The sequence below is a fragment of the Stomoxys calcitrans genome, chromosome 1, assembly GCF_963082655.1.
Source record: "Stomoxys calcitrans chromosome 1, idStoCalc2.1, whole genome shotgun sequence".
NCBI classification, from domain to species: Eukaryota; Metazoa; Arthropoda; class Insecta; order Diptera; family Muscidae; genus Stomoxys; species Stomoxys calcitrans.
In genome coordinates, this window is record NC_081552.1 from 270,473,493 (window position 1) to 270,495,901 (window position 22,409).

At 39.1% G+C, this 22,409-nt stretch overlaps 1 protein-coding gene across 2 annotated transcripts in view; it reads right to left on the reverse strand.

Moving 5' to 3' along the window:
- LOC106095833 (cyclin-dependent kinase 14) overlaps positions 1-22,409 on the reverse strand; it is a 423,150-nt gene that overhangs the window by 249,633 nt on the left and 151,108 nt on the right. The window lies entirely within an intron of this gene.

Consider the following 22,409-nt stretch of genomic DNA (forward strand, 5'->3'; position numbering starts at 1 on the left):
GCTCAATGATAAAGGGCCTCCTTTTTATAGCCGAGTCCGAACGGCGTGCCGCAATGCGATACCTACCTCTTTGAAGAGAAGTTTTACATGGCATAGTACCTCACAAAAGTTGCCAGCATTAGGAGGGAAAAACAACCACTGAAAATTTTTTCTGATGGTCTCGCCAGGATTCGAACGCAAGCGTTTAGCATCATAGGCGGACATACTAACCTCTGCGCTACGGTGACCTCCATGTAAAGACTGTAAAGTGCGCAAATTTTCTATATTGGATTTTGTTATGACTTCGTGTCTACCTTTCAAATGTGGTGCGAATCGGTTCACAATCTGGTGTTGCTCCAATATAAGCCAATCTAACTGTTTGACATTTCGAAAACCTAGTTTGTACACGCAGAAAAATCAATCTGCTGATATTAGCAAACACTGTCTGCTGTATAGTAGTTATTCATGACATTTTTGAGATTCTTTTCACTTTTTGCTATTTGAAAACAGCAGAAAATGTTTGTTGTTGTAGCAACTGATTGCTGCTTTCCCATTGTCAGCAGGCTTTCTGTTGTTACAGCAAACATTTTTGATGTGTATTAACTCACAAATTTCTCTGAGTGTAAGTCCACTACAATAATTTAATGAAAATCGGTGTTTTGAGGCGGATTTTCAGCCACCACAACTTTAATTTTCCAGTTTGTGCATAACAATTTAATTTCGACAGCATGCGTAATATATCACTAATGGAGATTTCGGTTGTGTAGCATATTTCGACATGTCGCACTGAAATCGAAATTTTGTGTTTGTTTGTCCCAAAATATGCAACCCCACCACCGGGTGTAGGTAGTGTTCGTTTGTTATGGTGTTGTTTACAGAGAGTGGAAAACTGTTGCATTTCTTACACCGTGCAAAGTCTACGGTGGAGAATGTCGCACTTAAAATCAGCGGCTATCATTCAAGCAAATTTTAATTTGAACAGAAGAAGAAGAAGACAAAATTTGTTGAACGTTTGGGAAAAAGCGGCAAAATATTAAAAAGAAATACATTTAAATGGAAAAGTGAAAGCGTTTTATTCAGCCAACGGCATTTATTAATTTCCAAGGGGTGGTTTTTGGTTGAAATTACAACAACATATCTGAATTTGAGAACGGTCCATACACTCACATTTGCGTGTACACATGCATGTAAACAGTTGATAAATTGATTTTTATACATGTAAATGGCAACATTTTGATCAAAGAAATCTAAAAAAAATCAAATGTGGCAACATTGTCAAACCACCGAATGAAAGATTTAGGGAAATTTCGGTTTTTAGCCTTTCTTCCCTAATGTGAGAATAATTACACCTCACAGCAGCTATGAATTCACTCATTTTAATTGCTTCAAATCAATGCCTGCCAATAGAGCGCTAAAAAGCATCAACGTCGGCGATGGTGACGGTGACGACAAGTAAATTCCGTCAAGTGTTCGACGTTTAAAATTAGATGTGAAAAATTGTGATTCGTTTCAATTAGAAACATTTTATCACGGCGCTAATGAGTCTCCGCGAAGGTGTTTCCTGCCACCAACAACATGCAAGTGGCTATGAAAAGTGTGAACTGTGTGACTGTGACTGTGGCAGTGGCAGTGACAGTGAACGAACATTACCGGCAATTCTGTTAATTGGGCCTGTAATGATCGTTATTTTAACACATTCCAAAACAACAAAAACAAAATTCGGCGGTATATGAGCCCATGCAAGTGTCTCCAAACCGACCGACAAACAGATGGAAGAAAGCAAGGACGGACGGACTAGCGTGTATTTACTGATGTATTGACATGTGTAAATTTCCACCAACGATTGTCATTACAACACTGTGTGACAACAACGCCAACAACAAACATGGCAGTGTGTAAATGTTAACATTGTACGCAGGAACTTGGCAATGCGTCGGGGATGTGACAACAAATTACACACACACACACTCTCACGCAGCCAGACAACACGTGTGTCTCCCTATTCCCCCCATACGGAGTAGTAGGATACCTGGTATCCCTGATAGCAGTCCACATAGCTGCAAATGAATGTTGTTACAAATGTAATTGAATTAATTGTACATTATTTCAATGTTTCAACGACAAGCAACAACAACAACAACAAACTTCCATTTTAACTCGTCACTTGAAAACAACAAAAAAAAACAAAATGTTTGTTAAATCCATGCAAAGTGCCGTTGTTATGATTTGCATTTAAAGCCAAAGGATGCTTAACCAAATATGAAAAAAAAAACCAAAACCAACAATAAAAACGCGTACATGTAAATGGCGATAATACTCCATGTTTTGGCCACACATAAAAGGGGAGGGGGCAAGCATTTAATAGGCTTGCGGAAATCTACTGCATTGTTTTTGAAGAAGGGCAGACACACAAATCGATGAATTGATGAAAAACTAAACTAAAACAAGTAAAAGCGTGCTAAGTTCGGCCGGGCCGAATCTTACATACCCTCCACCATGGATCGCATTTGCCGAGTTCTTCTCCCGGCATCTCTTCTTAGGCAAAAAAGGATATAAGAAAAGATTTGCTCTGCTATTATTATATTACTACATGTTGGAGACCTGTGTAAAATGTCAGCCAATTCGAATAAGAATTGCGCCCTTTGGGGGCTCAATAAGTAAAATAGAGAGATCGATTTAAAGGGTGATTTTTTTGAGGTTAGGATTTTCATGCATTAGTATTTGACAGATCACGTGGGATTTCAGACATGGTGTCAAAGAGAAAGATGCTCAGTATGCTTTGACATTTCATCATGAATAGACTTACTAACGAGCAACGCTTGCAAATCATTGAATTTTATTACCAAAATCAGTGTTCGGTTCGAAATGTGTTCAAATTTTGACAAATTTTGTTCAGCGATGAGGCTCATTTCTGGTTGAATGGCTACGTAAATAAGCAAAATTGCCGCATTTGGAGTGAAGAGCAACCAGAAGCCGTTCAAGAACTGCCCATGCATCCCGAAAAATGCACTGTTTGGTGTGGTTTGTACGCTGGTGGAATCATTGGACCGTATTTTTTCAAAGATGCTGTTGGACGCAACGTTACGGTGAATGAACACATTTCGAACCGAACACTGATTTTGGTAATAAAATTCAATGATTTGCAAGCGTTGCTCGTTAGTAAGTCTATTCATGATGAAATGTCAAAGCATACTGAGCATCTTTCTCTTTGACACCATGTCTGAAATCCCACGTGATCTGTCAAATACTAATGCATGAAAATCCTAACCTCAAAAAAATCACCCTTTATATGGGAGCTGTATCGGGCTATAGACCGATTCAGATCATAATAAGCACCTATGTTGATGGCCATGAGAGGATCCGTAGTACATAATTTCAGGCAAATCGGATAATAATTGCGACCTCTAGAGGCTCAAGAAGTCAAGATCCCAGATCGGTTTATATGGCAGCTATATCAGGTTATTAACCGATTTGAACCATAATTGGCACAGTTGTTGGATATCATAACAAAACACGTCGTGCAAAATTTCATTCCAATCGGATAAGAATTGCGCACTCCAGAGGCTCAAGAAGTCAAGACCCAAGATCGGTTTATATGGGAGCTATATCAAAACATGGACCGATATGGCCCATTTACAATACCAACCGACCTATCGAGGATCCGTAGTACATAATTTCAGGCAAATCGGATAATAATTGCGACCTCTAGAGGCTCAAGAAGTCAAGATCCCAGATCGGTTTATATGGCAGCTATATCAGGTTATTAACCGATTTGAACCATAATTGGCACAGTTGTTGGATATCATAACAAAACACGTCGTGCAAAATTTCATTCCAATCGGATAAGAATTGCGCACTCCAGAGGCTCAAGAAGTCAAGACCCAAGATCGGTTTATATGGCAGCTATATCAAAACATGGACCGATATGGCCCATTTACAATACCAACCGACCTACACTGATAAGAAGTATTTGTGCAAAATTTCAAGCGGCTAGCTTTACTCCTTCGGAAGTTAGCGTGCTTTCGACAGACAGAAGCACGGACGGACGGACGGACATGGCTAGATCGACATAAAATGTCGCGACGATCAAGAATATATATACTTTATGGGGTCTCAGACGAATATTTCGAGTAGTTACAAACAGAATGACGATATTAGTATACCCCCCATCTTATGGTGGAGGGTATAAAAATAAGGAAAAAAACATGAAATCCAATGTTGCATCTCAGTCGGAAGTTCGCTTAACGCATAGCACATGTCAAATTTCATTGATGCATGGAAACATACAGAGAAATAAATTTTATATGAATTTGCAAGCGTTGATTTTACAGCGGTCCGGGTGACCGCAGGGCAGTGTGAGCAGCAGGGCAATCAAATGCACTTAAATTGCATGTGAATAAAATATCCAATTTGCCAAAGGCTGTTGTTTTATTCAGCCGTTTTTATTGCTACAAATTGGTGATGAATTCATATTTAATTAATGGACTCTTATTTTGATTGTAAGTGTCCTCTAATAGGAGCGGGGATTTGCGTATGTGTTTAATGGCAGTTTCGCCAAACTCATGGCACGACTGACTCAGGTGAATGGTTAATGAAATTTTTGAAGTGTAAAAACCAACAACATTTACGAGAAAATTCGTAAAACAATAGCTGAAATTGGGCCGTGGCGAAATTTGGATAGTGCACGCAAAAATAAAGCATTGGCCATAAACGAACTTTTCGACAAGTACACTTCCTTTATTGGAGGCCACCGTAGCGCAGAGGTTAGCATGTCCGCATGTCGTGCTTTACTTCCGAAGACCTTTCATTTGAGCCCCATGTTGCTATGGTCGTAAATTTTTCCTCTTTGGGGGATGTTCTCGGGTATGGGCGTCCCCCCAAACGCTTGGTCCCACATTTAGATATCAGATTCGTATTCCTATACCTATTATTTAAGCCCCATATTGCCATGGTCTGGAAATAAGTCCTGTTTGGGGGGTGTTGTGGGGAAGGGTTGGACCCCCAGAAACTTTGTCCCAAATTTGGGTATCAGATTCGTATTTTACTCGCAAATACCTTTTCATTTCAGTCCCATATTGCCATGGTCGGTAAATATGTCCGATTTAGGGGTGTTTTGGGGTTGGGATGGTCCCCCAAACAAATGGTCTGACAATTGGATACCAGATACGTTTTCTAATCTTAAATACCTTTAATTTTAGTCCCATATTGTCGTGATTGGTGTATATATATATTTGGTAGGTTTTGGGGTGGGGCGCCCCTGATCCCAAATTTGGATACCAAATTTTTGTTCGTAGGTTACAATAAGAGAGCACAAAAATTTCGCTTAAATCGCACCACCCATCTCCGGGATCTGGCTATTCTGAAAATTAGGGTAAGGGGGAGTGTCCGCTCCGACTTTATTTTAATTAAAAAAACAAAAAAATAATTTGTTGCACAGTGTTTTTGAAATTACTGAATTTAAAACAAAGTGGTACTTTCAATTAATACTTACATTGACATGGAAAAATAATTTAAACAATCCAATCCAAAAGTTACATACCTGAAAGAAAAAAAGAGTATACATGCAAATTTTGAATCATTGTATAATTTGAATAGTAATAAGAAAAACTAAACCTATGCATTTTGAAAAATTGTTCGGGCTGCCAAATCTTCATTTGCGGTCCGATTTTCAAAAAAATATATTAGTATTGTTTTTGAGAGAATTCTTGCAGATAAAAGTGTCCTTAAAATGCCAAAAATAAATTCTGTCGAATTTTGTTCTACAAAAATCCCCAAAATACCCCTTTCGGGCAAAATGGTTTCGAAATCGGCATTTTTTTAGTAAATTTGCTGTGGAGGCTACAAATATAGTAAGGTGCAAAATATTTTTGGCATAGTCTTAGATGATATATCCAGTAAAAAAAACAGATGCCCAATTGAGGGCTGTGGAATTTTTGAACTCGAGGGGTTTTTCCAATTTTTAAATAAAAAATTTCCTATTTTGAAGTACATATAGTTTAAGTTGACATGTCTTGTTCAAATTTCAGTTCAAAAGCATCTATAATATGTCCTCTTCATTAACAAAAAAGAAAAAATTAAGGTATCTAAGGAAGTTTTTTCAATAAAGACTAATCAATGAAAATATTTAAAAAAAAAACTTTTCACAATTTTTTGACTTCCAAGCTGTATAACTTTTAACTGAATAGTCAGAAGTGGACGACTGTTGCCGCACAGTCATTGTAAATTTTGTTACGAATCCAAATCGTGCATAAAATTAAAATTCGAACCTCAAATGCTTTCGCAGTTTGCAAAATATGAAGCCAATCTCGGTCAAAAAAGGGAGCCGAGATTGAGCACCATCCAGTAATAGAAGAAATCGAACCACAAATGAGGTGACCAACTTAAGGGGCCTGCCAAGAGGCGCCCGAACCATCTACGGCCTTGTAATGCACACTATTTCGATAACGCCGCAATTCCAATTATTCCAAATTTCAAAGAGATACCTCTAACCGTTCTCACACGGCATATTTTTTACTACTTTTTTTCGAATTTTCTCCCACTGTGCAACGTCTCATCATCTTCCCCACATGCCCTATACATGCTATCACTTGCCGCACTGATGTTGCATAAGTGAGCTCTTAGCCTGTTATGTTGCTCTGTTATGATACCGAAAGCTTTACTGATCTCTTGCTTACTTCCTTTCAGCATAGATTTTCGTCGTCCTAAAGCAGTCCTGATATGCATTTTTGGTAAGGCTGGTCCTCTTCCTCAGAGATTTCATTTTTTTATCTCCTTAAAGGCACTTTCCTTTGTCATTGCCCGGCTTTCCCGTTCAACAGATACCTGTACTTAGGTGAAGACACAACACCAGACATGAACCAACTTAGGGGGGTGGTATTGAAAACAATTAAGGATTTTGTAAGTAGACCATATCTGGCACGTATGTCAAAGGTCATAGAAGCCGTTGTGTAAGATGTCAGCCAAATGGTATAAGAATTACGCCCTCTATAGGGTCAAGAAGTTAAATTGAGAGATCAGTTTATATGGGAGCTATATTAGGATATGAACATATTTACCATACACTGATACAAAAAAAGACGGTACTTTATCAATACCGGCTGGTATTATTTTATTTGCGTTATTAGCAAATACTTTTAATACCATTTGGTATTCATTTTAGTACCAGACGAAGGAGGCTATAAAGAATTGACGGCTTCAGTGCGTTAAATCGTGTTCAAATACTCGAAAGCGGTGAAAATGGCAATATTACAAACTCTATAGAAGTTATCTATATCAAAAACATGATAAATCTCTTGTGTGGTAAACGATGCTGTGTTGGTGTATTTACATGAAAATCACATCTGGGAATCAATAGATATGGTTGGTCACGAGGTTAAAAATAAATAATCGAAATCAAATGAAACTAAAATTATTTTTAATGGTTTTTTATTTCGGTTCATAAGGGGGTGGAATATTCAATATCGGTTTGGTACTAAAACCAATAACGGCTTGGAATTAAAACCAATAAGAGATTGGTATTAAAACCGATACCTGTTCGGTCATAAGGCTAGTACCAAACGCTACTAATCATTTTATATTTCATCCATACCATGCGATATTGCTTAGTTAGCATACGGTGTTGCTTAACTATCAATACCTTATGGAACTGAAATGAGCACGTTTGGTATCAATTTTTCTCTGGGTGGACCTGGTATTATTATTGCAAATCAAAACACTTCATGCCGAATTCCAGCCAAATCGGATTATACTTGCGCCCTCTAGAGGCTCAAGAAGTCAAAATCCAGGATCGGTTTATATGCGAGCTATATCAAAGCATTGACCGATATGGCCCATTTACAATCCCAACCGAACTACACTAACAGGAAGTATTTGTTAGAAAGTTAGCGTGCTATCGACATACGGACGGATTTGGCTTAGTCGACTTGGAATGTCAAGACGATAAAAAATATACGTATATATAGTTTGTTGAGCCTCAGATGAATATTTCAATGTGTTACAAACGGAATGACGATATCAGTATACCCCCATCCTATGATGGAAGGTATAAAAAAAAGATAAAAAACCGAAAAGAACTTGAAAACGTTGAAATTAAACAAAAAATGTCATTAAATGACTTTGTGCAGAAAGTATGGCCTCACGTTTATCTGACATGGGGTGGGGGACGGTTTAAAAACTCAAATTAAACAAAAGCCACAGAGAAGGCCAAGACATTCGACACTTGCCTTGCCATGAAGCTGGTTGGCATATAACACACAAAAACAAGAGCAGCAACACTACCAAAGGCAACAAAGATAAGATTACCTGGTTTATTGCAAATCCCCCTCTCATTAACCCACCCTCCCTCAAAAAAAAAACTCCTTAACATCATATGTGAGGGCTTAAAAATGGATGCGAATATTAGTGCGATATAATCGTAAGACAATACGAGAAACAAACCAATTGCCGTCGCCAGTCAACAAAACATTGAACCAAAAGCCGAAAAGTGCCAAGTTCAATTAACACAACGGCCCGCCCACCAAACAGCAAACAGAGACATGTGAGCGGGGTACTATTCCATTCTGCTCGCATTGCTGCTACTGCAGCTGCAGCAGCGCCTAGTATTGACGTAGCTTGGCAAATTATTATGGCAATGTTAACAACTTTTAATCTGTTATAATAAGTGTTTATTTAAATAATTACTTTATTGTTTTGGGCTTTTATTACACACATTTGTAGCGAAATACATAATACAACATTGTCGGCATTGGCCTGTTGTCTCATCGTCCATCTATCGGTCCCTCCTCGCGTGTTACTCTACACGCCGTTTCATTCATATTCGCAAATGCCTCTTTCGGTGGGTTCTCTTATGGGGCTCGCGGTGTGTGGGGGGGTATTTGTTTAGCTTTGCCCGTTAATGACCATTGACCATGAGACGACCCAAGCCATCCGCCGTCCACCCATCCATCCACAGCGAATGCGATGCGAAGTAAGCCAAAGTGAGACAATCGAAAACCAAGTGAATTATAACAGCCAAGCTGCCTCTAACTAACCACGCACTCACGCACGCACACGCTCGTAAGCTTTCAGCTGACATTCAATGCTCTGCAATGGGCTTGACAATCTAATTGCAATCATACTTACACACCTACATACGTAGTTGCCAACAAATGTTTTAAATGACCATTGAAGTGACTTAATACTGTTTATACTTTGCGAGCATTTCGCAATGAATATGGGTCACCCCACATAAAATTCTCAAGACGAAAAAACTTATGAGGTACTGCTGGAGAAAATATATCAAACGATTAAAATATGCAGACTAAGTTTGGTCATTTTAAAGACACCCTCCTATGTGAATATATGCCAGATATAACCACAGTGGATTTGATAGCAGAAATGTGCATTTTAGTCCGCCATATCGTAAATTTTTTTAGTTAAAGGACAGACGGACGGACAGACAGACGAACGGACAGACAGACGAACGGACAGACGGACATGGCCAAATCGAATCAGAAAGTGATTCTGAGTCGATCGGTATACTTATCACTCTTCTCCTTCTTAGCGTTGCAAACAAATGCACAAACTTCTAATACCACAGTGGTGGTGTAGGGTATATACACATTAATAACATAATTTCCACTTTACAATATACGTACATTTACTTAAATAATGTGGTAAAATCTATACAAGACTTCACCAAACATCGTGTAAAGTGAAAATAAACATTGAAGACGTCCCTTGCTGGAATTTGCACGAACTGTATATCAATGCTTGGTATGGGTGAGCGCCATCCCAATTTCTGTGGACATTTTCATAGAATCGCATGTCATCCGTAGTCCATACTTAAAGAGCGTATGCGTAACGCACATAAAATAAGCTCGAATTGAAGACACTTTTCCACTTTCCCAAATGAAAACAAGTGGAGAAGAAAATGAAGAGAAACGATAAAATGCCAATTTACAAAGGCCGCATGGGAGGGAGCCAAGTATGGATTGTAGGCGTATGTCGCTCCGCACAAGTATCCCAAAGTAATTGTGCGAGTGTGTGTGTTTGCGTGTATGCCCTTTTTTATGATTTAAGTTAATTAGTGTCACCAACACACTCCCAAACACAATGACTCATCAAATGTATGAGTAAACGCAGACAGACAGACTTACAGGGCTAATTGTCAGATGGCGTTTCTGGCACCCTTCGACTAGTTGGCATTAATTCGCAATGCCAACTAGTCGAAGTTCGCCCCCCCCCTTTTCTTGCCATTTTTAATGCCTTTTAATTATGTATGATTGTTGCTTTGCCGCTGTTACAATTCCCATGCAATTTTCTTTAAAGGCAATTCAAGGTAAGAATGGCATTGAGAATAAAAAAAACCAATCAAAAGGTATAAAAACAGCCAAATAAAGCTTCCGTTCTGGATGTATTTGATGACAATTAAGCAGAAGAATTGAAGATATATTTTAAAGTTGACATATATGAATATATGTACATAAAAATATGTACCATATAAGGACGCATGCGCACGAGTACTTTGATCAAGGCAAGGCAATAGAAAATTTAAATCTATCAAGGTAATGAGGTAACAAACCAAAAGGCCCACTAGTTTATTAAATGCATTTATCGCATGGTAATGATATGCCTCGAAGTAAGTAATTATGACCAGTGTTGCCACTTAAAAGTTTATTTTCTACCATAATTTGGTAAAAATCCTACCAAACCCGACCAAAACCTACCAAACGTTCTTCAAGCCAAAAATTCGATATGTTTTTAAACCCACCAAGAAGTGGCCATTTTGCCGTTCCATTTAAAATACATCAAATCATACATTTTCAACCCTACAATGCATAGATACTAAATCTTGAGCTCACAAACACTCCTATTTGTGCCCGATTCCTATGAACAACCGTGCCGTGAGTTTGGATGAAGCGATCTCTCGATTTAAGGATTTAAGCCCAGAAATACGCTTTTACCACCCGTCGTTACAATGAGTTGCATGGTCCCTCGTCATCTGTATGGTCCAGGTCTGACCATATTTCTATCAGCCGCCACATAGTCCACTTTCTCGATTGAAGGCATTGAATTTGGGAGAGATCGTTAAAAACTCGTACCAGTTAGAGGCAATATCAGAACTTTTTCCTGAAATTTCAAACAGTGAGACCCTTTGTAACAGTATTTGTCCCTTCAACATCCATGGTTTTATTCTGCACTATTAACGAGTACACAGAAAAGGTAGGAAGCAGAGTATTTATATGTAGGAAAAACTTACCATAACTTGAGTTCAGAGTACCAACCTAGCAAGAGAGTAAAAACCTACTAATTTTGGCAACACTGATTGTGACCCGTTTTTGGATTAGAGACAGCTTTTCTCCTACTACATTAAGCAAGTAATTGAATACGAAACATGAAACACGGGAAAGATATACCCTCATTGAAGGGTTATCATTGGACTTCAATCGAAGAATTTTGTTATAAATGAAATGAAATACTTTCCTCAATTTGGGTTAAAAAACATACTCAATGTCGGTGTTCTCTAAACTTCCCAACAGTATAGATATTCCAACATTTTGTAAATTGTAACTGGATTTAAGTTCATTTATATATACCTGAAATAATGATTTGAGTAAACTAAACGGGCGAAAACAAAAAATATTTGGCGCCAAATTAAGTACAATTTTACTATGATCTGGTTAATTTTTCGTTAACTTAAGGGTCACTTTTTTTGAGTGTGCTTTTAATGGCGAAGGAATATAGAAACGATTGAAAATAATTTAAAAATATAAATTTTTAACAATGGACGACGAAAGTGAAAAGTCCGACTGACCAGGAATTTTGATACCAGCAACAAAAGATATACCTCTAATCGACATGTGTCTATGTCCCGTATACAAGAAAGAAGACAAGACGGAATGTGCCACCTACAGAGGAATACGTCTCCTCCCCATCGCATACTAGCATACTAGAACACATGCTACTCGCCTATGCCGACGACATCGATATCATAGGTCGGTCACCGGAAGTTGTAACTGCAGCCTTTGAAAGAACCGAAAGAGAGTCAGTGAAATGAGTCTGGCAGTAAATGGATATACGACGAAATGGATGGTTTCAACTCCCAAAAAGCCTTGCACAACCGAGCAGGTAAAGAAAATAGAGAAAGTTGGGAACTACAACTTTGAGACAGTCAGTAACTTTATTCACCTCGGCACCGCCGTAACCGAAACGAATGACACCAGTTTTGAAATGAAGCGAAGAATAATACTGGCAAACATATTCTACTTTGGACTAAGTAAGCAGTTTAGAAGCAACGCCACCTCTCGACAGACGAAGACTATACGGGTACTTCTGCAAGCAGATGAGGCAGTGCTTGGAGTATTTGAGAGAAAGATTCTTCGTAAAATATATGGACCCGTTTGCGTTAACGGAGAATATAGGCGACGTATGAACCACGAGCTGTATGAGCTGTATGACGATGATAGCATAGTTACACGCATCAAAATACAACGGCTAGATCATGTTGTCAGAATGGATGAAGAAGCTCCAGCAAAGAAGTTTTTTGAAGGCAAACACGGTGGTACACGCAAATCGGGAACACCAAAAGCCCGATGGAAAGATCAAGTGGTGGGAGACACCTCAAAACTAGCTGTCAAGGATTTTAGAATGAGCGCAGAAGATCGAGGCGCTTGGGACGCTATTCTACGTTCGGCTAGTGGAATAAATATTCTGTCATAGCCAATTAAAGTAAAGTCTAAGTCTAATCGCCAATAAGCATAATCTATGTCCTATTTGTATGGAGACCACCGTAGCGCAGATATTAGCATGTCCGTCTATGACGCTGAACGCCTGGGTTCGAATCCTGGCGAAACCATCTGAAAAATTTTTCAGCGGTGGTTTTTCCCTCCTAATGGTGATAACATTTAAGAGGAACTATGCCATGTAAAACTTCTCTCCAAAGGAGTGTCGCACTGCGGCACGCCGTTCGGACTCGGATATAAAAAGGAGGTCTCTTATCATTGAGCTTAAACTTGAATCGGCCAGCACTCATTGATATGTGAGAAGTTTGCCCCAGTTCCTTAGTGGAATGTTCATGGGCAAAATTTGCAACTGGCATGTCCTTTTTGTAAAGGAGATAGAACCATAAACACTTTTTGCATATCTCTCTGTATACTTCTTTCTAACTTGTCTAGTAGCTGAGCTCAAAACACTGATATTGAATGAAACTGACAAAAATGTCCAACTTTATACTAACCTTTATTCGATGGTTTAATCTATAGTTGAGTTGCAATCTATAGTCGATCTACACACTGAAACAATAGTGCTCCTGACCTTAGACAGTATATTTTACTTTATGAAACTTTGCCGCAATTTCATTGCCTATGAGTGTTGGTAACCAAATGAGCCTCAATTGTGCCTCCCTGTAAACATTAATGAAACACAACACACATTTCAATGAAATCGGGAAATAATTTTCATATCGATGTAAATTCCTTATTGGGACCATCACCTCACACCTCGAATTGTGAGTTGTGCTGTTGCGTCACCATTTGCCGCAGGCCAATAATAAATTTCGAATTCAAACATTTCTGAAATACCAACCGACAAAGTAATTTGATAATGATTTTTCTAGAATTGCGAAACGAACAGCCAATTCTGTTGAGATTTAAGTTGCGGTCGTCGGTCGTAAAACATTTCTCAAAGTCTTTATTTTTGCATGAACATAAATAAATACCTTTGCATTGGCAGTTTATAAATCGTTTTTGCTTTAAATTAATCATCGCATTGTGAGTTGCGCAAAAAAACAACAACCTAATGAGAAGCAAACAATGACCGCAATCGTCTTGTCTTGCCATGCCCAGTTATGCCCTCTGCTGGCCAGATTAAGGATTTCATAAATTAGGCGGAAGTTGAGGGAACCTTTCAACTTGTCCATATAAATGAACACAGCCCCCATAAATGATGCAAAGCTCAATACGTTACACTAAGATCATGAAAAATAGTTTTCAAACAAAACCAAAAAAAAAAATGCAATAAAATTTATTTTTAATAAACACAAACCAATCGATAACTAATTTACACCCATTGACAATCTGCAATTGTTTCAGTAATTGCAGTTGTTTTAATTTTCATTTATAATTATTCTAAAAATACTCACATGATTTGAAAATAGTACAATAGTATCACTAATAACATGGCAATTCAATTAAAATTTTATAACTAGAAATTACAAATAGAATGTGAGGGGCTTCTACTGCTAACACGTGCCCATTGAATTTATTAAACATCTACAATAAAAAATTTGTTAAACATCTAAGTTCGGCCGGGCCGAATCTTATATACCCTCCACCATGGATCGCATTTGTCGAGTTCTATGCGCGGTATCGCTTTTTAGGCAAACAAAGAATATTGAATAAGAACTGTAATGCTAATAGAGCTATATCAAGTCCGATTCGGACCATAAATGAATGCTGAACATTGTAGAATTCATTTCAGCTCATTCGGATAAGAATTACGCCTTGTAGGGGCTCAAGAAGCAAAATCGGGAGATCGGTCTATATGGGAGCTGTATCAAGCTATTGATCGATTCAGACCATATTAGACACGCATGTTGAAGGTCATGAGAGAAGCCGTTGTACAAAATTTCTGCCAAATCGGATGGGAATTGCGCCCTCTAGAGGTTAAAGAAGTCAAGAACCTAGATCGGTTTATGTCAGGTTATGTACCGATTTGCACCATACAGTTATTGGAAATCATAACAAAACACCTCATGCGAAATTTCAGCCAACTCGGATGAGAATTGCGCCCTCTAGAGGCTCAAGAAGACAACATCCCAGATCGGTTCTTTGACAGCTATACCAGATAATGAACCGATTTGCGCCATACTTAGCACAATTGTTGGAAGTTATACCAAATTTACACGTGGTGTAAAAGTTCAATCAAATCGGACGAGAATTGCGCCCTCTAGAGGCTCAAGAAGTCAAGACGCAAAATCGGTTATATGGCAGATATATCAAAACATGGACCGATTTGGCCCATTTACAAACCCAACCGACCTACACTAACAAAAAGTATTTGTGCAAAATTTCAAGCGGCTAGCTTGACTCCTTCGAAAGTTAGCGTGCTTTCGACAGAGAGATGGAAGGATGGACACGGACATGGCTAGATCGACTTAAAATGACATGACGATCAAAAATATGTATACTTTATGGGGTCTCAGACGCATATTTCGAAATGTTACAAACAAAATGACGAAATCAGTATACCCCCATCCTATGGGGGAGGGTATACAAACAATGGTTAGTCCATTAAACAAACAGAAATGAAACGAAACCCCAAAGCTCTGCAATCAACATTAACAACGAGAAAGAGTTTCAATTAGAAATTATCAAGCAAGAACAATGCTGAAAAGTATTGTTGGAACTTGGGTCTGGTTCCAAGAATGGTATTGAGATGTTAGAGCAGCGCCAAAATGCTTGTGGTTCACTTTACGAAGAAACTACTGGTCGGGTTTATTTCGGTGCACTCCAATGTGACTTCCAGAATATGAACATTTCATTCGAATTTTATCAAGTATCACCATATAAGATTGTCAGCAGTCCTCTGGCCTTCATCGCTAAATCGTCTGCCCTTTCATTTCCCCTTACTCCGTTATGGCCCGGCACCCAAATGATGCGGATTTTGCCATCCTCAGAGAAGGCATTAATCTCCTTCTTACACTGCAAGACTGGTCGTGATCTTACCGTCCTGGTTGTTATTGCCCTTATGGCAATTTTACTGTCGCTAAAGATGTTCACACTAGACGTCCTCGCGTTAGCACCACACCACTTCAAGCATTCCGTGATCGCATTCCGGCAGTCTAAAACAGATCTCATTCCCTGGGTTTTCAATGTAAACCCCCAGACCCACTCTGTCCTCTAGCTTTGATCCGTCCGTGTAACAATCTTCTAGATGGCAATACTAAGGTTCCGTCAATCCAAGACTGTACCGATGGCAGCAGTGCCTCGCACTCGACTTCAAGGTTCATCTCAGGTATCCGATCGGAAACCTCTTTCCTTCCTTCCAGGTTTCCTATCGTCGATTATACCGCGATGGTATGAGTTGTCCCCATCCTCAATCCATTCTCCCATCGTCTTAAGTCTCATAGCCGCAGTGGCTGCCTCACACTTAATCTGTATGTCAATGGGTCGGATATCTAGAATAGTCTCAAGTGACCTAGTGGGCGTGGTCCTCATCGCTTCGCCTATGCCAAGACAACATGTTCTCTGAACCTGTTGTATGGTCCTTATGTTGCACTAATGTCAAGACGGTTAAACAGAATATTGGTCTAATCAGCGGCTATATTTAAATAAAGTTCGATTTCCACAATATTCGGGAAGGAAATGTTAGGGCCAAAATACAACTGATTGTACCAAATTTAAGGGAAATCGGTAGATCGGTATATTTATATGTCAGCTATTCCCAAATATAGACCGATCTGAAACATATACGGGAAAGTATGTCCAAAAGATTTACGTTGCTCCCTGGTGCAAATTTCTACGAAATCGGACTGTTAATTACACATTTAATGGGTCCAAGACCTTTAATCGAAAGATCAGTCTACATGACAGCTTTATTTAAATATGGAACGATATGGGCTATAGTAAACACGAGAATCGAACAAATTTCAGCATATTATCGCTGAGATCGGTATGTATGGCAGTTATATCCAAATATATCATGATTTCGATCATACTCGGTACAAATGGCGAGGGGCACAACGCATTGTGTAAATTCAGCGAAATTGGTTAATAGTTTCACCTATAATGGACCTAAAACCTTATATCGGGAGATCGGCATATATGGCAGATATATCCAAATCTAGACCTATCAGGGCCACAATGAACACGGATGTCAAGGGGCATAATACAGCTCATTGAACAAAACTTTAGCGAAATCGGACAATAAATATGCTTAGGATGGGCTTTAAACCTTAAATCGAGACATATGGCTGCTATATCCAAATCTGGACCTATACGCGCCATTTTGAACTTGGGTGCTAAGGGGCTGAGCACAACTCACTATTACATATTTTAGTAAAATCGAATAATAAATGTGGATTTGATGGGCCTTAGACCTTAAATCGGCAGATCGCTTTATATGGGGGCTATATAGTCCGATATAGCCCATCGAACAATAAATGCGTCTTTTATGGGCCCAAGACCTTAAATCGAGAGATCAGTCTATATGGTAGCTATATCCTATCTGGGCCAAATTGAGCAATGATGTCGAAGGGCCGAACACATCTCTCTGTCCCAAAAATCGGATAATAAATGTGGCTTTTATGGGTCTATATGGGGGCTTTGTCAAGATATTGTCCGATATAGGCCATCTTTAAACTTATCCTGCCTATGGATAAAAAAAAGAATCTGTGCAAAGTTGCAGCTTAACATCCCGATTTTTATACCCACCACCGTACGATAAGGGGTATATTCATTTAGTCATTCCGTTTGCAACACATCGAAATATCAATTTCCGACCCTACAAAGTATATATATTTTAGATCGTCGTAAAATTCTAAGACGATTTAACGATTTCCGTGTGTCTGTCCGTCCGTCTGTTGTAATCACTCTAGAGCCTTCAAAAATTGAGATATTGAGCTGAAATTTAGCACAGATACGTCTTTTTATGCAGACTGGTTATGTTCTTGAACGGGCCAAATCCGATCTGCCGATAATGGGTCCAATGCCCTTAAATGCTTTATTTTTTATTCGATTTCACTGAAATTTGAAACGGTAAGTAGCTTAAGGCATCCCGACATCTGACTTAAATTTAGTTCAGATCGGACTATATTTAGATATAGCTGCCATATAGACCGATCTGCCGATAAGAGGTCTTTTTACTATTTGAGAACAGCAGAAAATGTTAGCTGTTTTACCAAACAATTATTGACGTCCCATTTTCGGTCGACTTTCTGCTGTTACTGCAATCTTCTTTGCTGTTTTAATTAACAAATTTCTCAAAGTTTATGCACCACTCTGTCCCCAGTGAATATATCTACAGGTTCTCCAAAACTAAATAATCAAAACATTTATGAAAACGACTTAAAAAGAAATGTTTAAGAAACCAATCATTAAATAAAAAAAAAACCCAAAGAATTTGTTAAAGCCACCGCACATTTAAGTTACCAGATTTTTCCATAAATACAAGCACCCTTAATGATGTCCATTAATGGAGTGAATGAAAAACATGTTCAAGAGTGTTCTGTTTATGCCTCATCCTTCAATAATGACCTTAGCTCCCCAGCGTGCGGCATGTCCCGAACGTCCACTGCAAACATTCGTACTTTATGGTGATATAAATTAAAAACAGCATTTCATCAATTTTATTATGCAAATGTTATTGCAATCAGAGATTTTCATATTTTATTTGTTTCTGGGTTGCCAGTGCGAGCGTGTTTTGCGTGTGTGTGTGTGTGTGCGTTAAATTAAAGTCAATTTATGACTTTGTGCATTCACGCCGCCACCGCCGCCTTGCCATCACCGCTTTATCTGGCAAACACAAAGGCAAGAAACTGCATTAAATGGACTCACTCGCAATTGTGGTCCACTTTGCTATGGACCGTTCATTACCCGCCTTGTCCCCAATAGGAATGACAACAGCACATTTTTTTTGTTTTTTTAATTATTAACTTAAATAAACGCTCCGTATTTCCATGATGACCGGCATAACCGAAAAAGGACCACGCCTCAAACCTATCCGCACACACACACACACACACACACATTCATTTCTACTACCAGCGAAAGGAAGCCAATCCCATGCATGCAGCTGCCAAATGCAAGAGATGGACCATTGGGCCGCCCTAGGTGTTGTCGCTGCAGTTTCGCACGAAACGAGTGAATGAGTGTGGTTGCCCACACAGCGATGGGACACAGATCCCAATGTAATGGCATTGGCTTGAATTGAAATAATAACCATAACAAACCGCACAAGCTTCTCGCTGTATTAACCAAGCAGCGAACGAACAAAATCGCCATGTGGACACAAAGGACGAAAACGAGAGCAAACCAACAAAATTGGCAGGAGAATAAGTGAAAACCACAAAAGGGCTTAATGAAAATCATAATACGCTGCTTGGTCATACATCGTCATTCATTGTGGGCCAAAACTGAAACTACAGCCACGTACGAGTGAGTACTGGCGCCGTGTCATCATCAGTAGTTAGCCAGCCGCCTTAGCCACGAACTGTAGCATCATCATTGCAATAAACAGCATCGCGGCCATTAAGCCAGGATACACGTTCTGCTACGGCATGCCAAGAGAAATTCTCGTATAATTCCCTTTTGATGATGTCGTTGGTTGCCGTAGCAGTAGCCGTAGCCATTGCCGCTTTCCGATGTCATTAATAAAAATGCAAGAGCAACATCGCCACAGCCGCGTTGGATTTGGTTTCGGTGTCGTTGTTGCTTTTAATGAATATTTAAATTAAATGCATGTCATGCCACACGCAGTGAGAAGCGTGAACACAAACTCGGAAACCATTATGTCTAGCAGCCAAGAATATATTGAGCCATGGCTGCATTTCATAGATTCAGTGACACCTAACGTATTGAATAAATTGGGAATGTGTTGGGCGGCAGGCCTGATACAGAATAAAAGGAACTTTCAATATAGCGTAGATAGCATCAGCATTCACCTGGGCAACTATTCGAGTGTGTAGAGCATTAGTTTTGACAGCCTCTAGCTCCAAGACTCTTACACGGAAGAAAATCACTGCAAGAGTTGGTCCTCAATAATTTTGGTAGTTGAATTAATGAACATTTTGAATTTCTAAGGATTTTTCAAGAAATTTGCAGTTTGTTTTGTTTGGGTGTTGGTAGGCAAGGGACATTTTTCAACAAACAACATACAAATTTTTGTAACTGTTTGCGCTCAACAACAAACTAATTACAAACTTTGTTGTTAAGAATACATTTTATTTGTTGGCTTGCTGATTGAATGATTGCTGACGCCTTATTGGTACATAGGGTTGCTAAAATTTTAATTTGATTTGTTGCACGAAAATTGACAAATTTTGTAGTTGATTTTTCAACCAAAGTTGTTGTTTTTCAAAAAGATTTTTATCTGTGTAATGAAAGGAATCAATATCAATCAAATATTTGTCCGACTGATTTGCTGTACTCGTTCGAACCGAGTTGGAATGACAAGTCAATCAAAAATATGTAAACATTTAGCGGGTCGAAGATGACGAGATTAGTGTTATCTATCTTGGTAAAGTGACAAAAACATCACATACCCAATAATTAAGACTCCAACATAATATGATCTATGGGACGCTATTATGTGTGGTCAGCAATCAGCATTTGCTGTAGTCAGCCATCAGCGCCTTACAAAAATGTTTGCTACATTCTGCATCATCAATGTCTCTGCGATCATTTTGAAAGCTGGTCAACAAAGTTGTTGTTGTTGTAGGAGTATATTATACACTTAGGCAGCAGCCCTTGCCGATGAAGAATTTCATCGGGCCAATCCGGGACGTACAACTGGCTGCCATGGGATTGTCTTTCTAATAAGCGACAATAAAGTCTTTCTAATGAGCAAAGACCCTATTATATATTGCCAATATTCGTTTGTAACATTTCGAAATAATCGTCTTCGATCCCAAAAAGTATATATGTATATTCTTGATCGATTTCGATCGATTTGGCCATTGTCGTTCGTTTGTCTACTTTTATAGAAGTAAAGTAAAGAGTCGCTTGAAATTTTGCACAAAAATTTCCCATTCCCAAATACTTCCCAAAACATACACCGATTAATTTTTATATTCCTTTTTTTTCTCATAGTAGTTCTCAATTTTCCGGGGCGGGTTACTGGCCCAGCGCCCCAACCGCATGGGTTTTGTGGGATTGCACACGTATCCCTCGTGGTGGAGAGCCGCTTGCTCCAAGATCCGAAGCTTGCCGCCAGCCGCCCCTAACCTGGGAACAGACGCTGATGTTGGCCATTGGTTATTTGAAGGCGCCAATAACTCGCCTTGTCATCTCGAGTATTATTGGCACTCAGTATTTAATTAAGAGCCAGTGCCACCTGACTCCTCGCTGAGACTCTCCTCTCGAAAATCTCCTCTTTATATAGCTGCCATATAAGCCAATCTCCCGCTTTGACTTTTTGCCTCTAGAGGGCGCAATTCTTATTCGATTTGCGTAAAATTTTGCAGACGGTGTTTAGTGTTTAGACTTTCAACCACTGTGTTAAGTATGGTTCAAATCGGTCTAAAACCTGATATAGCTCCCATATAAACCGATCTTCCTATTATATTTCTTGAGCCTCTAGAGGGCCCAACTCTTATCACATTTGACTGAAATTTGGCACAATGAGGTAGCATGCCCGCCTATGACGCTAAACGCCCATCAGACCATCAGAAAAAGTTTTCAGCGGTGGTTTTCCATGTCATAGTACCCCACAAATGTTACCAGCATTAGGCAGGAATAGGTTAGATTAGGTTGGAAAGAGGGTGCGGATATTTTTCCGCCCCACTATGGACATACTTCTAAGCCAGTAATCGACTTGTTGTGGGCTCTAAATACTGAAAAAGTAACATCGAAAAAGAAAATCAAAGTTAGGAATTCCGTGCTAATTACAAAATCCTTAATTGTTTTCCATGTCACGCCACTAAGTTGGTTCATGTTTGGTATGGTGTCCCCACCTAAGTGCCAGAATCAGCCAGACGTGAAAGCCGGAGGGAATAATCTGATGTTTTCACCAGGATTCGAACGCATGCATTCAGATTCTTTGGCGTACAGGCTAACCTCTGCGCTATGGTGGCCTCCAACTAAAATTGGACAGCTGGAAATGGATAATCTAAAATGGGGACCCAACCAACTCATTAATTTGTTGCAAACGGAGAATATCCTGTTGTAGCCCAAGGCCAAATAAAGAAATTTTAGTAATAGTACTGCCGTCTACCGCATAGACGTGTTTTCTATAGGTCTTGTCAACCTGTTTCTCGGACAATAACTCGTGTAAATCCATTCTATCCATTTTCGCTCCCAGAAACTCGATGATATAAAAAGTGGTCAACTTTGACATCATGCGGCTCACGCTGTATTGTAGACAAAAACCGTGAACACAGACAATGTTGTCCTCCTCAACAGATGTTTGGATCTTTTCATTGTATCCAGATCTATACATTAAAAGCCGATACTTTAGCATTTCAGGCCAAATACCTGGACGACATAATTTTTGTATTAGAAAGAACGGAAGCAGAAAATACTCTACAAGTTCTATAAATTCCACCAGTTGACAATGGAATGTGAAACAAACAACAAATTGCCATATGTTGACACCGTCGTCCACCGACATCAAAGTAAGTTAAAACTAAATTGGCATCAAAAAGATCTGTATCTTCTGAAAGACTCATAAATTATCATTCAATCATCCGAGAAGAATAGAAATAAATACGGCTACTCATTTCATCGACAGAGTAC